Source organism: Betta splendens, chromosome 3 (assembly GCF_900634795.4).
Source record: "Betta splendens chromosome 3, fBetSpl5.4, whole genome shotgun sequence".
NCBI lineage: Eukaryota > Metazoa > Chordata > Actinopteri > Anabantiformes > Osphronemidae > Betta > Betta splendens.
In genome coordinates, this window is record NC_040883.2 from 8,641,798 (window position 1) to 8,659,264 (window position 17,467).

The 17,467-nt window shown below is 47.2% G+C and overlaps 1 protein-coding gene across 6 annotated transcripts in view; it reads right to left on the minus strand.

The window, feature by feature from the left end:
• Positions 1–17,467, minus strand: part of znf536 (zinc finger protein 536) — a 309,249-nt gene that overhangs the window by 142,931 nt on the left and 148,851 nt on the right. For 5 of the 6 annotated variants that reach the window (XM_055507612.1, XM_055507613.1, XM_055507610.1 and 2 more), the window contains one exon: positions 7,925–8,031. The gene's annotated coding sequence lies outside the window, so the exon portion shown is untranslated. Of the gene's footprint in view, positions 1–7,030; positions 7,393–7,924; positions 8,032–17,467 lie in introns of those variants that run through there. The other variant, XM_055507614.1, reaches the window with a different exon arrangement.

Here is a 17,467-nt window from a genome sequence, read left to right on the forward strand (position 1 = left end):
TATGCACTCACGCACGCACGCACACACACACACACACACACACACACACACTGGCCTGGCTACCACAACAGAGCAGGTGTCCTTAGTAATGCACCATTGCGCACTTGGATCTCTGCATCTGAGCACAGAGGGAATAGAGGGAGGGTGGGCATAGTTTGTAAAGAAGTAAAGGGTGATTGCAGGGAAAAAAGGACATCGTTTTCTCACTGTTAAAGTTTCTCTGGAATCCGGATGCCACCAAACTTCAGGGTAACCCAGTGTTTACCCGCCTCTGACACGACGCATCTGAATGCACCTCGCTCCTTCGCTTGATAACTGCAGACTCCTACACTTGTTATTTTGGGGATGATCAAAACCACCGAGATGATGTATTTTCGGTATCCATATGAGCAATATTTATCAGGAAGACAGGCCGAAAGCCCAACTGAGGAGAAACTAAGCAGAAAGAGATGTACTTAGTAAAGACCATGCCTTTGCCTCCTGCTGAGTCTTAGCTACATGGGACATAAATAACTATTATGAATCACGCTGTTTGGTCTCAGCCTGCCGTTTCTCAAACAAGATCTAGTTTCCATTTAGATACAACGGCGATGATCGAGGCTCCCGCGACGGCGTACTGTTTGGAAGAAACCAACAAGGGGAGAGGAAAAAAAAAAAACGTTCCGTGCCCATCTAGTGCTTTAATTTGATAAAAACATGTGCACAAAGCCATCAGCTAGATCCAGTTTGCAAGGTCACATTTTCAGCTGGTCAGTGTTTACATTTCTTCTCGTCCGCCTCATCGGCCCGCATCCAGTCTAAACCTGCAAGAGGCCAGAGGGCAAACCAACAGCAAAACAAGCACGCAGCGCCAATAGAAACACAAATAAGCAGGAGAGCTCCGTTATCATACGGAACGCGGGTCTGAGGAGTCCACCGCTGCTCAAATGGGACCCGATCCGCTCGGGACCACGCGCCGGCGCCATCAGCGCGTGCGTGTGGGAGCTCGGCGCTTCTTCACTCTGGCACCGGTTCAGAAGCGGCGGCCCGTTCACATCAACTTCTGTGGCCCGGGAGATTACGCCACCCGAACTTTATCCCATGCCAATCCACGCTCAGAGCAGGCGTTTTAGAGCTTGTAGCAGAAATCAACCCTCCATTCAGCCAATCGCATTTGTAGAACTTAAATACATCTCAGTGTGTCCATCAACAAAGGCCTCTACCCTTCCTCCCCATTCTCTGTGACACTTTAAGTTTAGGATTGTTCGGCTGGGCCCGTGGGTGGGTTTCATTCTTTACTCCTTCTTCCTTTATTTTGCCCTTTCTTTAGAGCATTAGGGCCACCAGCTATTGAACTACAATCGCTACTAAAAAAAAAAAAATCATCAGGATTAAAATGACCTCACACACAAAATTAAAGTTTCCCCAATGTACACAATAAGGGCCTGTATCTTTTTTAAGACATTCTCGGCTTCCTTGGGAACAGGATTGTTTCTTGACAAAGTGGTCCCTCCTCAACAATGAGCACCTTTCAGACGCACACAGGGACTTGCCTTTAGAGCTGCGCGCAGAGACGGATTTCACATATCAATCAAAAGAAGGACCGGGGCGGGGGGGCGGTGGTGGAAGGGCCCTCGTCTAGCGAGAGTGGTCCTTCAGAAACCAAGAACAGATCCGAATGAGTATATGCTTTTCTCTCTTACCGCTACTATTCATATTAACAGAGGACACAGGAGTAGCGCAGAAGGAGGGGAGTCCTCTTAACACCTTTTTTTTTTCCAGGCTCGTCTTTCCGTACATAGGAACTGAAGCCAGTCGCTGAAATAATACGACTGCAGCGGACGCCTCGATTGTACAACAGTGGGGACAAAAAAAAAAAAAAAGGAAAGAAGGAAAGTTGCTTTGTGAAGAGGCCGAGAGGGCCCACTGTATTCAGTCTGTGTGCAAGCTTTCGTGTTCTTGAGTTAGTACATGCAAGGGCTTGTACAGTATGTGTGACTGTGTGTGAGTGTGTGTTGGGGGGGGGGATCATTCCATTACACCTGTATGCGGAGGTGTAATGAGCCCATGAGTGTGTGCACTGGGCCACAGCCACCCACTGTGCCAGCCATCCACTGCCGCTAATCATGTTGAAAATGAATAAGGTGTCAGCGTAGGTAATTCACAGTTATATTAAAGCTCCTCAGCCCAGATATAAGTTATATAAAACAAATTAGATATAGTATACTATTATAGTATATTTTTAGACAGCTGTATTAATGGGGAAGCCTTAAAGGTCTTCTTATTAGGTCACTGGCTGCATGTTTCACCCTCTACACTCACGACGTCCCATAACTCGTGCATGAAGAGACGGCACGGGGCTTAATTCTAAGGCGAGTTCTCACTGTTCAACGTGTGAACGGTGAGATTTGAGACTTTATTACAGCAGAAGAAGGGTCTGACCTTAAAAATGTGAAACTCAAATAAGCAAGAAGTCGCCGCAGTTCAAGCCTGAAACAATAAGCATGTTTTTAGTTTGTTTGTTTTTGACTGACTGTGGATCCTGGATTTCCTGAGCGGAGAATTGGTACGTTTTTTTTAGGATTTTATGTGGAATAATGAGATGCAACAGATTAAATATTAACCTAAGGAAATTCCACAACCTAAAGACCAACAGCGCCTGCACAGTGTCTCGCTGAGCAGACCGCTCCCTAACTACTTCTCAGCGTAACTTGAAAAAAATAAATAAACAAAATAAATTATTAGTATTCATCGCATGTGTGGCACTTGTGTGCTATTTTTAAAGAGGGATGCTGTGAAAGTGTGGAATTGGGGACAAGGCAGCCTTGCACCGGGCCGTGACACAGACTTATGTTAAACCTAATTAGATCACGATAATAGCTTTAGGGCCCCAGTGATCAATGCTAGAGGTCTGTGGAGATGAACTTTGCTTAAGTTTCATGCCGCATGTTAGCTGTACTCAATTCTCTCACGCTCACCCCTCACAGTCATTGGAAGGCGCTGCGTTACTGTACATAATTGCCGTTTTACTGTTGGTAGTGAGTAAGTACAATTAGTATTGATGCGCATATTGTCAGTGGTGGACAAATGGCAATTTTAACCAGCCCGCGTCTGTGGCGTATCCATCACCTGATTGATGGATATGATTCACCCGCCGTTAATATTGTAAAATCGTAAACTCTATCTGACAATCGCCCGAGACCTTCGAGGCGCTCTCATAACGCAATGCCCCGGAGTGTCTCCGCATCACAAGGAGACACTTGCTGATTGCGAGCTGCTTTCCGTCAACAACATTATGGTGGAGTCTAGTTTACAGCTTGCAGACTCCTCGGATCGCTCTTGCCGAAGACAAAGAGGATTCCTTATGCCTCCATTACTCGCTAATGTAATTTGTGTAATATAATTTTCCATCACGTCTGCATCTGCTGACATGCTAGCTAGCTGACTTGTGATAAGACTTGATACTGGATGCTTTGGGAATCCTCGCGTGTATCAGTTGAAGCTGTTATTGTAACTGTAATGTCTACTGCTTCCTATTTATACTGTACTTTCAGAAAAAAAGGACGATGCCGGCTAATGAACCCAGGTCTGTAGTCCAAGACCATCCATCCATTCACTGCGCTGAACGACTGATGAGTCTCAGGCTCTGAGACAGGATGTGCTTGAACGCTCAAAATAGCACTTCAGCCCGGGTCAGGTTTGTGAGACTATTAGATATTGTTAACACATCGGTTTGAGCCTCTGCCGGTCTACTGTGTTTTTGGAAGGATTGCGAGCACCTTTAAACCATTTCAATTAAACAAGTAGCCTTGATCACCGGTTTTCCAGCTGTAAAAGTTTCCGACTGACTGAAAATCTGCAGTGGGAGTGGATAGTTTTGCTTTAAAAACTCCACTGATGGAGGTTAACAGTGAGATACAGGATTCTACCTGTTGGTTTCTTTGCCCCCCTTTAATAGGTTTGATCATCAAGGGGTCCGCTGGTCACTTCTTACTTGCTCACATTGGACAAGAGTCCAGAGCAGACCAACATATTCAAGACTGGATAGGCAGGACTGCATATCTTATCTGTTGAGGGAATACTGAAGGTCCCCAAGGAGATCTGAATAATGTGCCTAGAAACGGGGCAATTATTTACCACAATGTTCAGACACGAGTAAAAGTGACTTTCGAAAAGACCGAAATGGAACGAACACCGGCTGTAGTGACACTAAAAGATTAAATGGTATTGGTCTTTAGACATTTTTTGCTTGTTTTTGCTAAACATATATACATAAAATAAAAGCTGTGTGGGTGCTGGTGAGCAGAGAGGGGTGTTTGTTTTGCTGCCACCGCTGAGCCCTCTGCTCTGCACCACTCAAGCCTCATCTCCCATAACATAATGGATTTCATAAACACCACTATTTGCCAGAGGTCAACTTGATTCATAATCTATTAGTGCCGGGTCAGTTTGTCTTTTCAACGGCGAAACCCAGGCCTTTCAAGTTTGACATGCCATCCTGCCCGCTGCATAGTGAATGGATGGTCGGAAAAGTGACACGGCGGTTTGAATGTGATGGAAAGAAATAAAAACACATGAATAAAAACCCTACTGCTAGTTTTATGACTTATGGGTTTATAAAAGTTACCAACGAGCTCCCTGACGGGAGACGTGGAGCCGCCGCCTGCTGCCGAACGCTGAGGTGTGAAGCTTAGCGTGGGGACATCTATCTCTCGCCACCACCTTGAGGGCATCTTTCAAGCAGAGGAATTTAGCCATTATGTGGCATTAACCTCATTAGAAAACACTCTTTAGCTGCTCCAAGATAAAATTGATTTACAGCTGCCTTTTCCACCACTGCTCTCGATCAATGGTTAAACTATCCCTTTTATGGCCCTGTGCACACTCTCTGTTCTTTCACTCCAGTTTTCTTTAAATGCTCTTTAATTTCAACCCCCCCGCGCACACACACACACACACACACACACACACACACACACACACACACACACACACGCACACACACGCACACACACACACACACACACACACACACACACACACACACACACACACACACACATCCATCTCTTGTCCTTGTGCCAGGTATGCGGCCCCGGGAGTGGAAGAGGCCTTGTCTCTATTCCGCCATGGTCAAATATAGGACTTACTGCCTTTTAATGGTAAATAGACATGACAAGATCACTGGCAGATTCCTTGAACCAATTAAGCACAAAGTTGCTGCCTAAGTCGTTTCTAAGACGCGGGAGTTTCGCCACGGTCAGCTGAAGCTGCGTGGGTGGTCTTAATTGAGGTTATATCAAGTTTTTTTTTCTTTCCACTGTTAAAACGGCTGCAGCATTTATTCACAATACAGGACTGTGATGAGCCTAAACGGCCACAGATGTATTGAGGAGGGATTATTATGGCCCGGACCTGTGAGATGTAGGGATGTGTTTGTCATTATGGAAAAGTTGAGGGTTTTTTTTAAGTTTGTTGTTTTTAATGTTTAAAGAGTGACTTGGAAAATGAGGTGTTAAAGGAATGCAACGCGCCTGCGGATGCGGGAACAACCAGGCCTCACATGGACAGCAGTTAAACAAACGGGCCACTGTAGATCCACATTTACTTTAAAGCTCGTTGAGGTTGTGGGATTTTAAGTGGAGCTTGCAGAATGACTAGTATGAAGATACTGTACCATTTGATTTTTTTTTTTTCCTTTCAGAGTTACACAAAGATAACTGATGCGTGCACTAATCATGTGTCCACACTTCCAGCTGCTGTCAGTCAGCTGTATTTTCAATTTGAGAATGATAATTACGTGTGATAAAATTGTGCTAGTTTAGATGTTTAAAAAAACTTTTATCAGTTAATTCTATCCCACACTTTATTATAAAAAGCTTATTTTAGTTTTTTTTTTTTTTTACCTGACCCACTCTGCGCATTAATTGCTAAATGCTGAAGTCGTCATCGGACATTTGAGAGAGAATGAGAATGTGACAGCTGACGTAAAAACACACACACATGTAGTTCAAAAGGCTGCGTGGATGGACAATGTGGCTAATCGAGCAAGGTTTTCATAGAACACCGGGGACGTGGCGGTTCGGAGGCGAGAGGGGCCGGCTTGCCCGATTCCCCGGCGAAGTTGATGGATAAGACTATGTACAGCTAAGCCAAGCAGAAAATCCACAATCCACGTTTGGCAAAACGTCAGTATACGCCTGCCCACCTCTGACAGCTCAGGTTTATGTGAACATTTAAGCAAAACACGCAACGCTGTATTTCTTTGACAAATCAATACGTCCACCATTTCAGCCCCAGCCCCCCCCCTTCCTCCCTTCCTCCCCGAGCTCGCTCCTTTCTCATCTGCCTCTGTCTGGGAGAATTGATCCGCATGGATGGAATGATATCAACCGACGGATAGAGTGATACGCCCCGCTCCCTCCTTCCTACGCTCCTTTCACCGCACTTTTGACACATAAATAAAATATGTGGCCTTTTTGTTTCGATTCACCGCGGCGTTCGCTCTGCGAAGGGGAAGATGGTGCACTGGGCTCACACGGAGCTGTTGGTAGACAAGGGGGAGCTGGGAGTCGGCTGGTTGCCATCACTCACTGTTCACAGGCGCCCTACAAAATCCCCTGAACTTTCCGACACGCGCATTTGTTAGAGTGACGCAGTCAGATTCCGAAGAATGTCATTAGAAAATAATGTGAGTGCTAAATTATTCAGACATTTTTGCCATAATGCCTCACTTTACAACCACACACAGCTGAACACACTTCCACATACAGTCCATGGATTCTCCCGCTAACGTCAGAATTACCATTTAGCGTCGGCGGCCGAATTTGGCGCTGGGAGGATGAGAGGAGGTCGGAGAGGACAAGACTCCACGACCTCCTCACAGTCAACACACACTTTAATATCAGACCAAATAAATCACCGCCGTGTATTAAACCCCGCTATTAACAGGCGCATGCAACGCCTTCGTCCGCACGTCGGCTCCATATTCTTGACAGGATGTAAGGGCATTTCCACAGAAGGACAAGAAATAGCAGCCAGGTGAACTAACCTTGGGTCCCGGGAGCGTGTCAGAGCATCGGGCCCGGGTCGCAACAGGCCCGCGGCGCTTCCACTTTAGCCTGTGCAGCCGCACAGCGCTGCAGACGGTTCTAAAGCTGCCGTCGTCAAGCATGTCTTCCCGAGCATCGGCTTCTTTGTGCAGCGCTGAACTCTAGGTCATTTACCGCACACACGTCAGCAGCTACTCAGTGCGAGATCATGCGCGATGCACTGGTTCCGGCACAGAGGCCAGACGCATGAGTGACTTAAGAGACGCGAGACAGACGGCTCGGACTTAAAGGTAGACAGAGTAACCCTGATAAAACAGATAACGATGGGATTAAACAGGAATTATCTGTTGATATAGTCATGCGGGCCACGTACAGTGGACGTCCCAGCAGACCTGCAGTGTGTGTGTGTGTGTGTGTGTGTGTGTGTGTGTGTGTGTGTGTGTGTGTGTGTGTGTGTGTGTGTGTGTGTGTGTGTATGTGTGTGTGTGTGTGTGTGTGTGCGCCTGTGTGCGTGTGTGCGTGTCATTATCATCATCATCCTTGTTATCACAGTGATCGTCATCATCACCCCACACAGATTGTATCACGGTTGATGAGCCTCATGAGCTGCTAACCTGCGGCACTGGCTTGTTCACAGACCCATATTTCTTTCTCATTTTTCACTTGTTCCTTCCCTTTCCTACATCCTTATTGCCTTGCTGCCTTCTTTTCTTCCTTAATTGTCCCTAGGTTTTAACCATTCAGAAGGGAAGACCTTTGAATGACTAAAACTAAAAGAAGGAACACTGTATCTTCCATTACATCCCAAACCCATCACACTCACCCCCACATCCCCACACCCCACACCCCCTCCTCACGCACACTCTCCCTTTCCCCTCAGAACCCTTAGTCACCTCAGACGGCGGGTGGGTCGTTGCTTGAACAGTGTGACGGTGCGCTTAGACGCGTTAAGCCGGCATCAGCTCCAGCCCTTCTTCTGGTCAGCACTGATCAGGGGGCCCTGAAAGAGAGAACCAGGCAGAGAGAGGGAGAGAGAGAGAGTAAATAAGAAAGTGCTGAGTTCACCGCTGTCACCCCACCCCCTCCCTCCCTCGTAGCGTCACCTCCCCAGGACGGGGGCTTCCCTCCTGAAAGGGGACGGGGAGGTAAAATCGGCTGCTGCACAGCTGTACTGGAGGAACATTCACTTCTTCCTCTCGTCTCTTCAAACCACTGGACCTGCTTGTCGTTTACTTATTTCCATTCTGACCTTCCCCAACAGCATCAACACTTTGCATGTATTATTGAGCAGCTTCACGTTAATTACAAAAACATGTGAGCCCGTGCGCTTGTATAAGTCACAGGTGCGTTGGACAATAAAATCAGGTTTTGGCCTTTATCATGATTTTAACGGAATAAATAGGAGTTTGTATTGTTGTCCATTCCTATTTTTCATTAGATTTTGAAAGGTAATTAAATAATAATTTTCTTTTGTATATCTTGTAATAGATTATATAACCTGGATTTTTTTAGGTAAGATGCAAACATTGGCCTCAGTGCTTTACAACCTGCAGACCACATAACACAGCGTGTCACTAGAAATAATTAGAGTCTGCCCTTAAGCACCAACGGCAGAAAACATGACATGCAAACAGAAATAATAGTAATTATTTCCATTTGTAGATACTTTCTTCCTTACGGTACGTGTACTACAAATGTTTGCTAAGTCGTTACGCAAGACAATACAAAAAGTAAGGGAGAACTAGCGTCATTATTTAATGCAGTAGATATCCAGGTCATTAAGCAGTGTTTTGACACTTGTGTTATTTACTACCCCAAGCGGTTTCCCACCTCGTTTAATCAGACTTTACTCAAACGCCGCTGAGTCAGAGAGAAACTTCTCTGCTCTCTGTCCTCTGTCTCTCCTCTTTCTCTTCGCTTACTCATATTTTCCAAAATGTCTAATGTGTCTGCGTCGAGGAGGAGCCCGAAACAGAACGGATGAGCAGAACATGAAACAAGCCTCAGCTTATGTGTTTTAGCAGCCACGCCGTTTAGGATAAAGAGTGCTCGGGTGACAAAGGCCTCACTTTGTGATTGTGATGCTTTTTACCAGGCGACTCCATCGCAGAGCGATATTTAAAACATCCAAAGTGCAGCACACGTTTTTTTGCCTTAGAAGTGGTTTACCTTCGATTTTCTCTGCTGGGAAGGGATCACTTGAGACAGAAGGGAGAAGGCAGATGGAGGGGAATAACATGTGGCTCAATACAAGTTATCTTTAATGGAAGGATGAAGGGATTCAAGAGGAACCAGAAAAAAAAAAGCTGTGAGGGAGGAGAGCGGTGGAGGTATAGTGTTGACAGCTGTGTTTGATGCGGTCAGGTTCTGGGGTCGGGTGCCGATGAACACGCACGCAGACAAATGCTCACGCGGCGCAGATATATTAGCTGTCCCTTTCTAAATGGAAGTTGGATGTAACATCGTTCTTGTAACGACGGCCCATCTGATGTCAGTCTAACACAGCGGTGGGACCCGACGCAAGCTGCTCCGTGCGGCCGCCGCACACGCAAGCGGTGGAGGGAGGCTACACATGATGTGGCCTCTCCTCTGTTTACCACACACACACACACACAAACACACACACACACACACACACACACACACACACACACTGGGATAAGTCATGAGGAAATGGATGCCCATGTTTTGTGGGACCACCTGTTCATCCTGGATACAAGTCTAAGTACCCAGTAAGGGTTAACCCTCTTTGTGGGAAGGAGCCAGGACTCTCTGTGTGTGTGTGTGTGTGTGTGTGTGTGCGTGCATTGGCACCGCCCCGTCTAAAACGTGCCCCATGAGTGGCAGACTGGCTCAGGGTGTCCGGCTGGGAGGGAACAGAGCCCACTGCTGGACCACCTCCCCTGTAACACAGCCACACATACACCTAATCCTATGCATAGTCCATGGAGAGCACCTTCCTCCTCTCTGTCCTCCGCCCTGAGTGCCATTAAGACAAAAGGGAAATAATACATGTGTGATCAGGGTCTGGGCCAGAAATCTTATAACGGTTCCGGTTCCCGTGTTTGGTGCTTTGTTACCTAAATCACCCTGTCAGTAATTATTAGAAATTAACAAATCACATCAACATTAGCGCTTGATGGGATTTGCCTGTTCGCAGCCTGCACGCGGCCGAGCCCACCGCCATCACGTCCCACCACCCCGACGACCCACCAGCCACCTTTAATCACAGGACTCTCTCATAGGCGTCTGAAAATAGCACAGGGTGCCAATCACTAACCGTCACTAGCCCCTTCCCACACGAAGCACGCCGACCCCACCACCCAATAAATAATCACCTCCTAGGAGGCAACGGATGGAAAAAAATAAATAAACGAGGAGGGAAAAAAAACAGCAATCTTGTCTTTCTAACGAAAAGGGGAAAATATTTTAAGGGGCAATGAATTTCGTGGAGCTGAATAGGATGTTGGTACATGTTTTACTAAAGGAAATATAATGGCAGACTATTATTAGATCACATTAATCACGAGTGTGCCAAAGGCAGTGACAGCCGCACTGAAAAGGATTGAAAACGCTGGTAATGGATATAAATTACCCATTGTGTGATAACAGGATTTTTTCTTCACTAAGAAGGTAAAAAGGAATAAAACACTGAGAGAGCCACTAAACGTGTGTGTACATATTTGCGTGTGTATCCGCGTATTTGTGTGTGAGTGTCCTGCCGCCTGTGTGTGCGGGAATATGTAATAATACAGGGTTATCAGTGCGGGATTAAAATTTTAAGCGAATCAGATAGTGACAGTGAGGCCTCGTATTAAAGACACCGGCAACAGAAGAGAGGGAAGGATTAAAAACAGATTAAATTGGTTTGTAGTGACGGAGATGAAAGGAAGGAGGAGGTGGTGGGGGGCGCGGGGGGCGGGGGGTGTTTTGACAGAGGTCTGTCGGGCTTTTGGCATGGTGATAATGAGTCACATCTCCCATGCACTGTTATTTATCGCCGACTTGGCTCACAAACAAAAGATCAATAATTTTGAGCAAATCTAATGTTGTCCTCGCCGCTAATGCGCTCGTCCATCACATCTGCCATCTCCACCAAGGAGATGGACTGATTTTCTGTTTATTTGGAGATCAAATGCAATTATATCACATGTCTATAATGACCCCCCCTCCATGTACACACACACACACACACACACACACACGCACAGACAAAAGACATCCAGCATCGCGCCCGTGCAACTGTATATATAGATATAAAGACATGCGGGGAGGTGTCACGCTTGTGTAAATGATAATATATGTATCGAAGGGGCGACGGGTTGCCACGCCATTCCTCAACATCAATCTTCATTTCTTCCGCAGACCTTGCCGCTGAAATATGAAGTGTGTCAACGGCCCGTCCCCCCGCAACACGGGAGGCGCGCAAACATCCGTCAAAGCGACACGCCCGATGTTCACACGTTAGCCCCGCAGCACCGAGAGATGAGACGACAGCAGATCCTTCACTGACAACTAGCCCTGGGTGAGACACTTTCCAGCCACCTGAACTCAATCAGGTCCCGGCGGAGGCAGCATTTGGGTATTTCATTTCATCTCCGTCCCCTTAGTCACTTGAGGTGCGTTTGATTCATCCGTCGGTGCCGCGCGCAAGGATGCGTTCGCTGCGTTTGCTGCTCGGCTCCTTCTGACCCGGTCCAGGCGGCGGATCAGGGGCTCAATCCATTGTAAGCGCAGCGGGCACCGCGCCGTAATCTTTACCAACTGCTCGCTACACGTGCGAGTGATCTCGGACCCGGCGTCCTCCTCGCGCCCACGCCGCGCTCGCCTGATGCCAGCGTCCAGCGCGGCAAAGCAGCGGCAGGTGGAAGGCACTAAGCTCCTTCCCCTTCTCCCTGGGTGAGGTGTGAGGAGCAAAACAATGACAGACAAAGGTCATCTGGCCCGTGGCACCGCACACGCTGAGGCGTTGACCTGCCAAATGCCCCCCCGAGGCAAGGGAAGGAGGGAGGAAGGGAAGGAAGGAAGGAAAGGATGAAGGAGGAAAGGATCCGCCAGCGAACAAAGACTGGGATGTGGGGCATTTTAAAGAAAATAAAGTAAATAAACCTAATAGAAGGATGTAGACAGAAGGTTTTATGTTCTATGAAATCATTTTATCAAATCAATGCAAAAGTAAAATAATAATAGTATGCAAAAACAGCATAATAAAAATACAAATATACAAATAATAGATGATTACTTTTACACAAAAGTATTTATGGTCAAATCTGCTTCCTGGACAGTGAGATGGATGTTGAGTAAAGGTCTGGATCCTGACAGGTGAAATAATAAAGCCTGGACATAAGGTGGAGAGCAGGGAGCCACGCCATGAAGCAGGCGACCCAAGGCTCCTCCCAAACGCACCTTACCCCCCCCCCCACCGCCACACGTCCAGACACACCTCCAGACATGGCACACATCCTATGTGTTCACAGGGCGAGACCCAGATCCAAGGCGAGAGGCCCGAATACTGCACTTGACTATGATCAAAGCTGCCGCTTTCTAAGAACTGCGGGTTTGCAATTAAACGAAGACAACAAACAGACGACTTCACCACAAACTGTTTCAAGTGTTGCTTTTCGAGGAGCGCGGGGCCACGAGGAATCAGAAGGGGGGGGGGGGGTGCTGATAAAAATAGCCCTCAAACGCACGCGGGGTTCGTCACCTAAACACTTTTTCCTTCCCCTGTTTAATTGGCATCCGAGTGTCAGGGGTTGGAAATGCAAATACGGAGCGCGGAGACAAACGTAGCGCTGATGACACGCGCTCATCAGTTCGGAGGAACACGCACGACGCCGGCTCTGATTCTGCCCCTGGCGGGTCCGAGGGGCCGCGGACGAGACGGGCCTCACGCGTCAGCGCCGCCAAGGTCCGGTCTCAGCAGGAGCCGTCACCGCTGCAACCACCACTTTCCATAGTGCCGTCATTCAATTATTAAGCTATAGGTGCTAGTTCTGTCCTCCAACTTCCACACAAACCAACCTCAATGCTTCAAAACCTCATTACTGCGCGTGTCAGTGGGTTTGAATGCGTTTTGGTCCACAGTGATTTCAATTATCAATGAACCCACTTCCACTTAGACAGAACGGCACCCCGAGCGCAGCCAAACCGAGTGTTACTACCAAAGCATCCTTTTGCTGTGGTGATGTGAGCGAGGCGATAACAACAGGCCCTCCGCGGTGTGATTACACCTGAAGCAGGTGAACCCGCATCTCATCACCCAGCGAGGCGGCCTCAGTGTCAGCTAGCTACGAGCTCCACCTCCGCTGTTACAGTAGGTGGGCTGCTTGTGACTGACGCCTCGCACCATTTTTACACGAATAAAAGGTTTCCAGTTGCAATTCAGGCTTTTTGGTGGCTCGGTCTCTCTCTTCTTCATTAGCGTCAAATCGGAACCATTCCGCGATCCATATGCGCGAATGCAGAACATGGGCTTCTTTAAGTTTTTTCGGGGCCTGTCTCCTTTCAGAGCAGCGTTTAACAGTGAGGAAATCCTCTGACACATATAATCTACTTCAGACTGACACCAGCCAGGGTTGCTATCGGTGCGTTCCTATCTCTCTGAGCAGGCTGCATACGCGATGCCGCAGCAGCAGCCTCTGGTTCGCTCTCGCAGCCCTGAATGTCGCCTGTGGGATTTCACCGCACTAAAGAGTGGTGTCACAGATCTCTGCAGCGCGTGACGTCTCCCTCAGCCTCCGCTGTCATGTTCCCCTCTTCTACTGACTCCCACCCTCCGACACACCCCACCTCTCTTTTGTTTTTTTTTTGTTTTTTTTTTATTTCCGAGCCTCTCCCGACTCCGGTTTGAGCGGGAGACTTTCTCCCAGAGCGTTTTAAGTTGTCAGTTTTTAAAACACACATATCAAAGCTGGGTGTGAAAAGGGGGAGAAGAGGCAGATGTTTCTCTTATGCTTCTCTTTCTACTTTAGTACAATGAAGCTTTCAAAAGGAATGAGAGAGAGGATTGAAAAGACATTTGCAGGGATTTTTTTTTTTTGTTGCAATCCAGATTCTTTCTCTGGACGACTGGCAATACATCATTTGTATTGATGCAATATTAAATTTCAATATCGCATGTCAAAAGGTACAAAATGATAGATCATAGCCTAACTAAATGAATTATTAAAGGCACACGCCGGCTGCACTATCAGCTTCTCTTACAATCAGCTGTGTCAGAAGAGTGCAGTTGGTGATACTGGCAGCATTTCAAAGCGTTGTCGTTTTTCTTTCTAGCTGCATCCCGGCTTTCTTAATCTAGCTTTCTGTCACTTATTAATGTTCCAGAGGAACTAAAAGCCACAGATCTTTCCCTCCCAATAATCAGAGGCTTAACTCCTATCGTTTTTTTTTCCTCCAGAAAAAAAAAAAGTGAAAAAAATAAATGAATAAAGTCATAATTAAATATTGAATATTGAACGGGAGATAAGGAGAATATGTTTAGCTTTAGTAGATATGTTAAGAGTAGAAGAAGAAGAATGGGAGCTGCTGTTGGGGCGGTGACTCATTCCGTGTTGTATGATTTATATGCTCTTTATGTGCTCTGCGACCCTGTAAGTTTATCTCTATATTCCCTGACTTATAGAGTGACTCTTTGCTTGACACCGTGAACCGGACGAATTTACAACAGGAGTCAAAGGTTGCGTCTGCGATGCCGGCGGACGGCGGAACGAGATGCTTCCCCCCCGGAGAAACGAGCGGACTTGACACCAGCCTAAAAAAATGAGACGTGCACAACAAGAGAGTAGAAGAGGTGCAGCCGGGCCCGTTTGGGCTGAGGGTTCTGGGTTCCACGGGCCCGTCCGTCCGTTCCACGGAAAGCAGGTTTTCCTCTGGGTGGGTCGCGTGCCGATTCCTGTGCATCCTATGTATTTATGTGCGCTTGTGACCTGAACAAATGTTAATTCCTCCGCGCAATCGCGCGCCGCCCCGAATCCTCAAACCCCCGTGAGCTTTTTAATGGCGGGGTCCAGATTGCCAGGGCTAGTTAAGGTCTGGCGACCCCTGCGAGGAGTCACGGCCTCCGTTTAGCTTTCCAGATCCCATGCAAACGGAACGCGGGGGCCCCCGTGCTAGCGTGCTAGCAACTGGCTGGCAAGAATTCAATTTTTATCCTCCTTTTGTATCCCAGCCTGCTGTCTTGCTCTAACGATGCTCTCTCATCCCCACCCCGAGCACCCCACATCACACACACACACACACACACACACGCGCGCTCCCCTTTCTCCTGCCGTCTCTCCCTTCAACAACAGAACACAGTGGAGTCGTTAGGACCCTCTCTTCATTACTTCAAAAAACCAATCATTAGACACCAGAGTATATACGTAATTAGAAAATCACTTCCTTTGCAATCCCGGCTAAGTAGTTTACATACTGTAATTACAGGGACAAAATCAATTTTTAATCATTTCACTGATTGGGCTCATCAGCTCAGTAGGAACATTGTATCCTGCTTGTTGTGCGAAAGCAACATCTGGGCTAAAACAATTACCCTTTTGTGTTCCAGAGCAGCTCTAAAAATGCCTTGCTGCCACTTCCCCACGCTGTGGACACTCTTTCTGTCTCTATTTGTCTCCAGACGCCTTTTTCCCTCCTTCGCCTTCCTCGCTCCTTCTGCCTTTGCCTCCTCCTCCCCTCCTTCGCTCTCTTTCACTCCCTGCCCTTGACTTGGACATGGAGGATCACATTTAAAGCTTTATAAATCAATACGCTATAATAAGCTGTTCTTGACAGCGAGGGAAAGAAAGGCTGGGGGAGAAAAAAAAAAGAAACAACATATTGCTTTTTTAACACCTGCTTTTGTTTTTTTTTCTTCTCATGCCCCTGTTGTTGTTGTCATAGGTGTTATGTTTTTCTACATTGTTGCCTTTTATAAAAACAGATTTTGTTTGCCCCTGCAGAAATATCACCTTATTACCATGTTTTCTGTTCACCATGAAGAGGAGGGGGGAGAGGGGGGAGAGGGGGGGTGATGTTGATAACAGTTTTAACAGATACATAAAGGCAGAACATGGCAGTTGTCAAAATGAGACATAAATACATAATCCAACTTGCGACGTGTCTTCTGCCCAGCTATGTTTCACCCTTCAACAGCTAATAAAATGCTTTGTATTCTTGTCTGAGAGAGGCCCGATCGATCCACATTAGTCTGAACTCCCTCTCTCATTTTTAAAACTCGGGAAATCAGATTTCAGAGAGAGGGGAGGAAAAAAAAATCGGTTAATGCATTGATCACTCAGCCTGTATGCAAATCACATTTGCCTTTATTTTTTTCTGATCAATAGCATTAATTAACAGCTTCGTTTTAACGGCACCCCGCAATCCCGTTAGACATCGCTGTCGACCTCAGAAATCATCCACCCCCCACCCCCCACCACCACCCGCTCCATCTATCCACCCGCCCTCCCTCAGTAGCCATGAAAATGAACGGTGTGTGGCAGCTACTATAAATCAGGAAATCCAATTTGACCATGAGCTCCAGCGCAAACTGTAAAATACAAGCACCGACCAAGAACGCAGGTAGATGGGTCCTCACTGGCCACAACGCTCTCATATACGACAACAAAGTTTACATGAATGCGTTTGGGAGCTGCATTTGTGGAACTGTTTTAACTGTTTTAAAGGGCCACCTAACTCCTTCTCTTACACGTGGGCTTTCTACTGTAGCTCTGCAGGATCTGCCTAGTAAAAAAATCCAGATTATGTCATCACGGCAAACTCATACGAACGCCCTGCAGTAACATCAGGTGAGGATCCCTCAGCTTCTGCCTTCTGCTTCAGCCACAGCTGATGCTCGAGGCAGCGCTGTCACCTCACAGGGAGAATGTTTAGGGTGGGGACCGGTAGGTGTGCCTCATGCCATGGTGTTGGAGGGGATTATTACCAGCTCATCAGGTCAGCAGCCATAGAAAATGGATGGATGGATGGATGATCAGTACTGTTACTGATGAAGTGTCTTGGTTCTATTTTTATTCGCTTGTGTCAGAAGTTTAATTTTAAAAATGCTTTATTGTATTGAAACAGGAACAGGAAATGACTGTATGTTTGTAGAGTGTGTGTGTTTGCGCGTGTGTGTGTGTGTGTGTGTGTGTGTGTGTGTGTGTGTGTGTGTGTGTGTGTGTGTGTGTGTGTGTGTGTGTGTGTGTGTGTGTGTGTGTGTGTGTACGCACCGTGTGTTAACCAGCCTCGCTGCTGCCAGAAATGCTACTGTGTGGGATTAATAATGGACGCTTTTTGAAATTATTATTATTCCCAAAATGCTCTTTTGTGATTTGCTTTGAAAGGCGCGTGCGTGCGTGCGTCCCTGTGTGTGTGTGTGGTGGGGGGGGGGGGGGGGGGGGGGTTTAAGTGAGTAAGGCGGGGGTGGTTGGTGGAAGAGGAGGTTGGGATGGGGG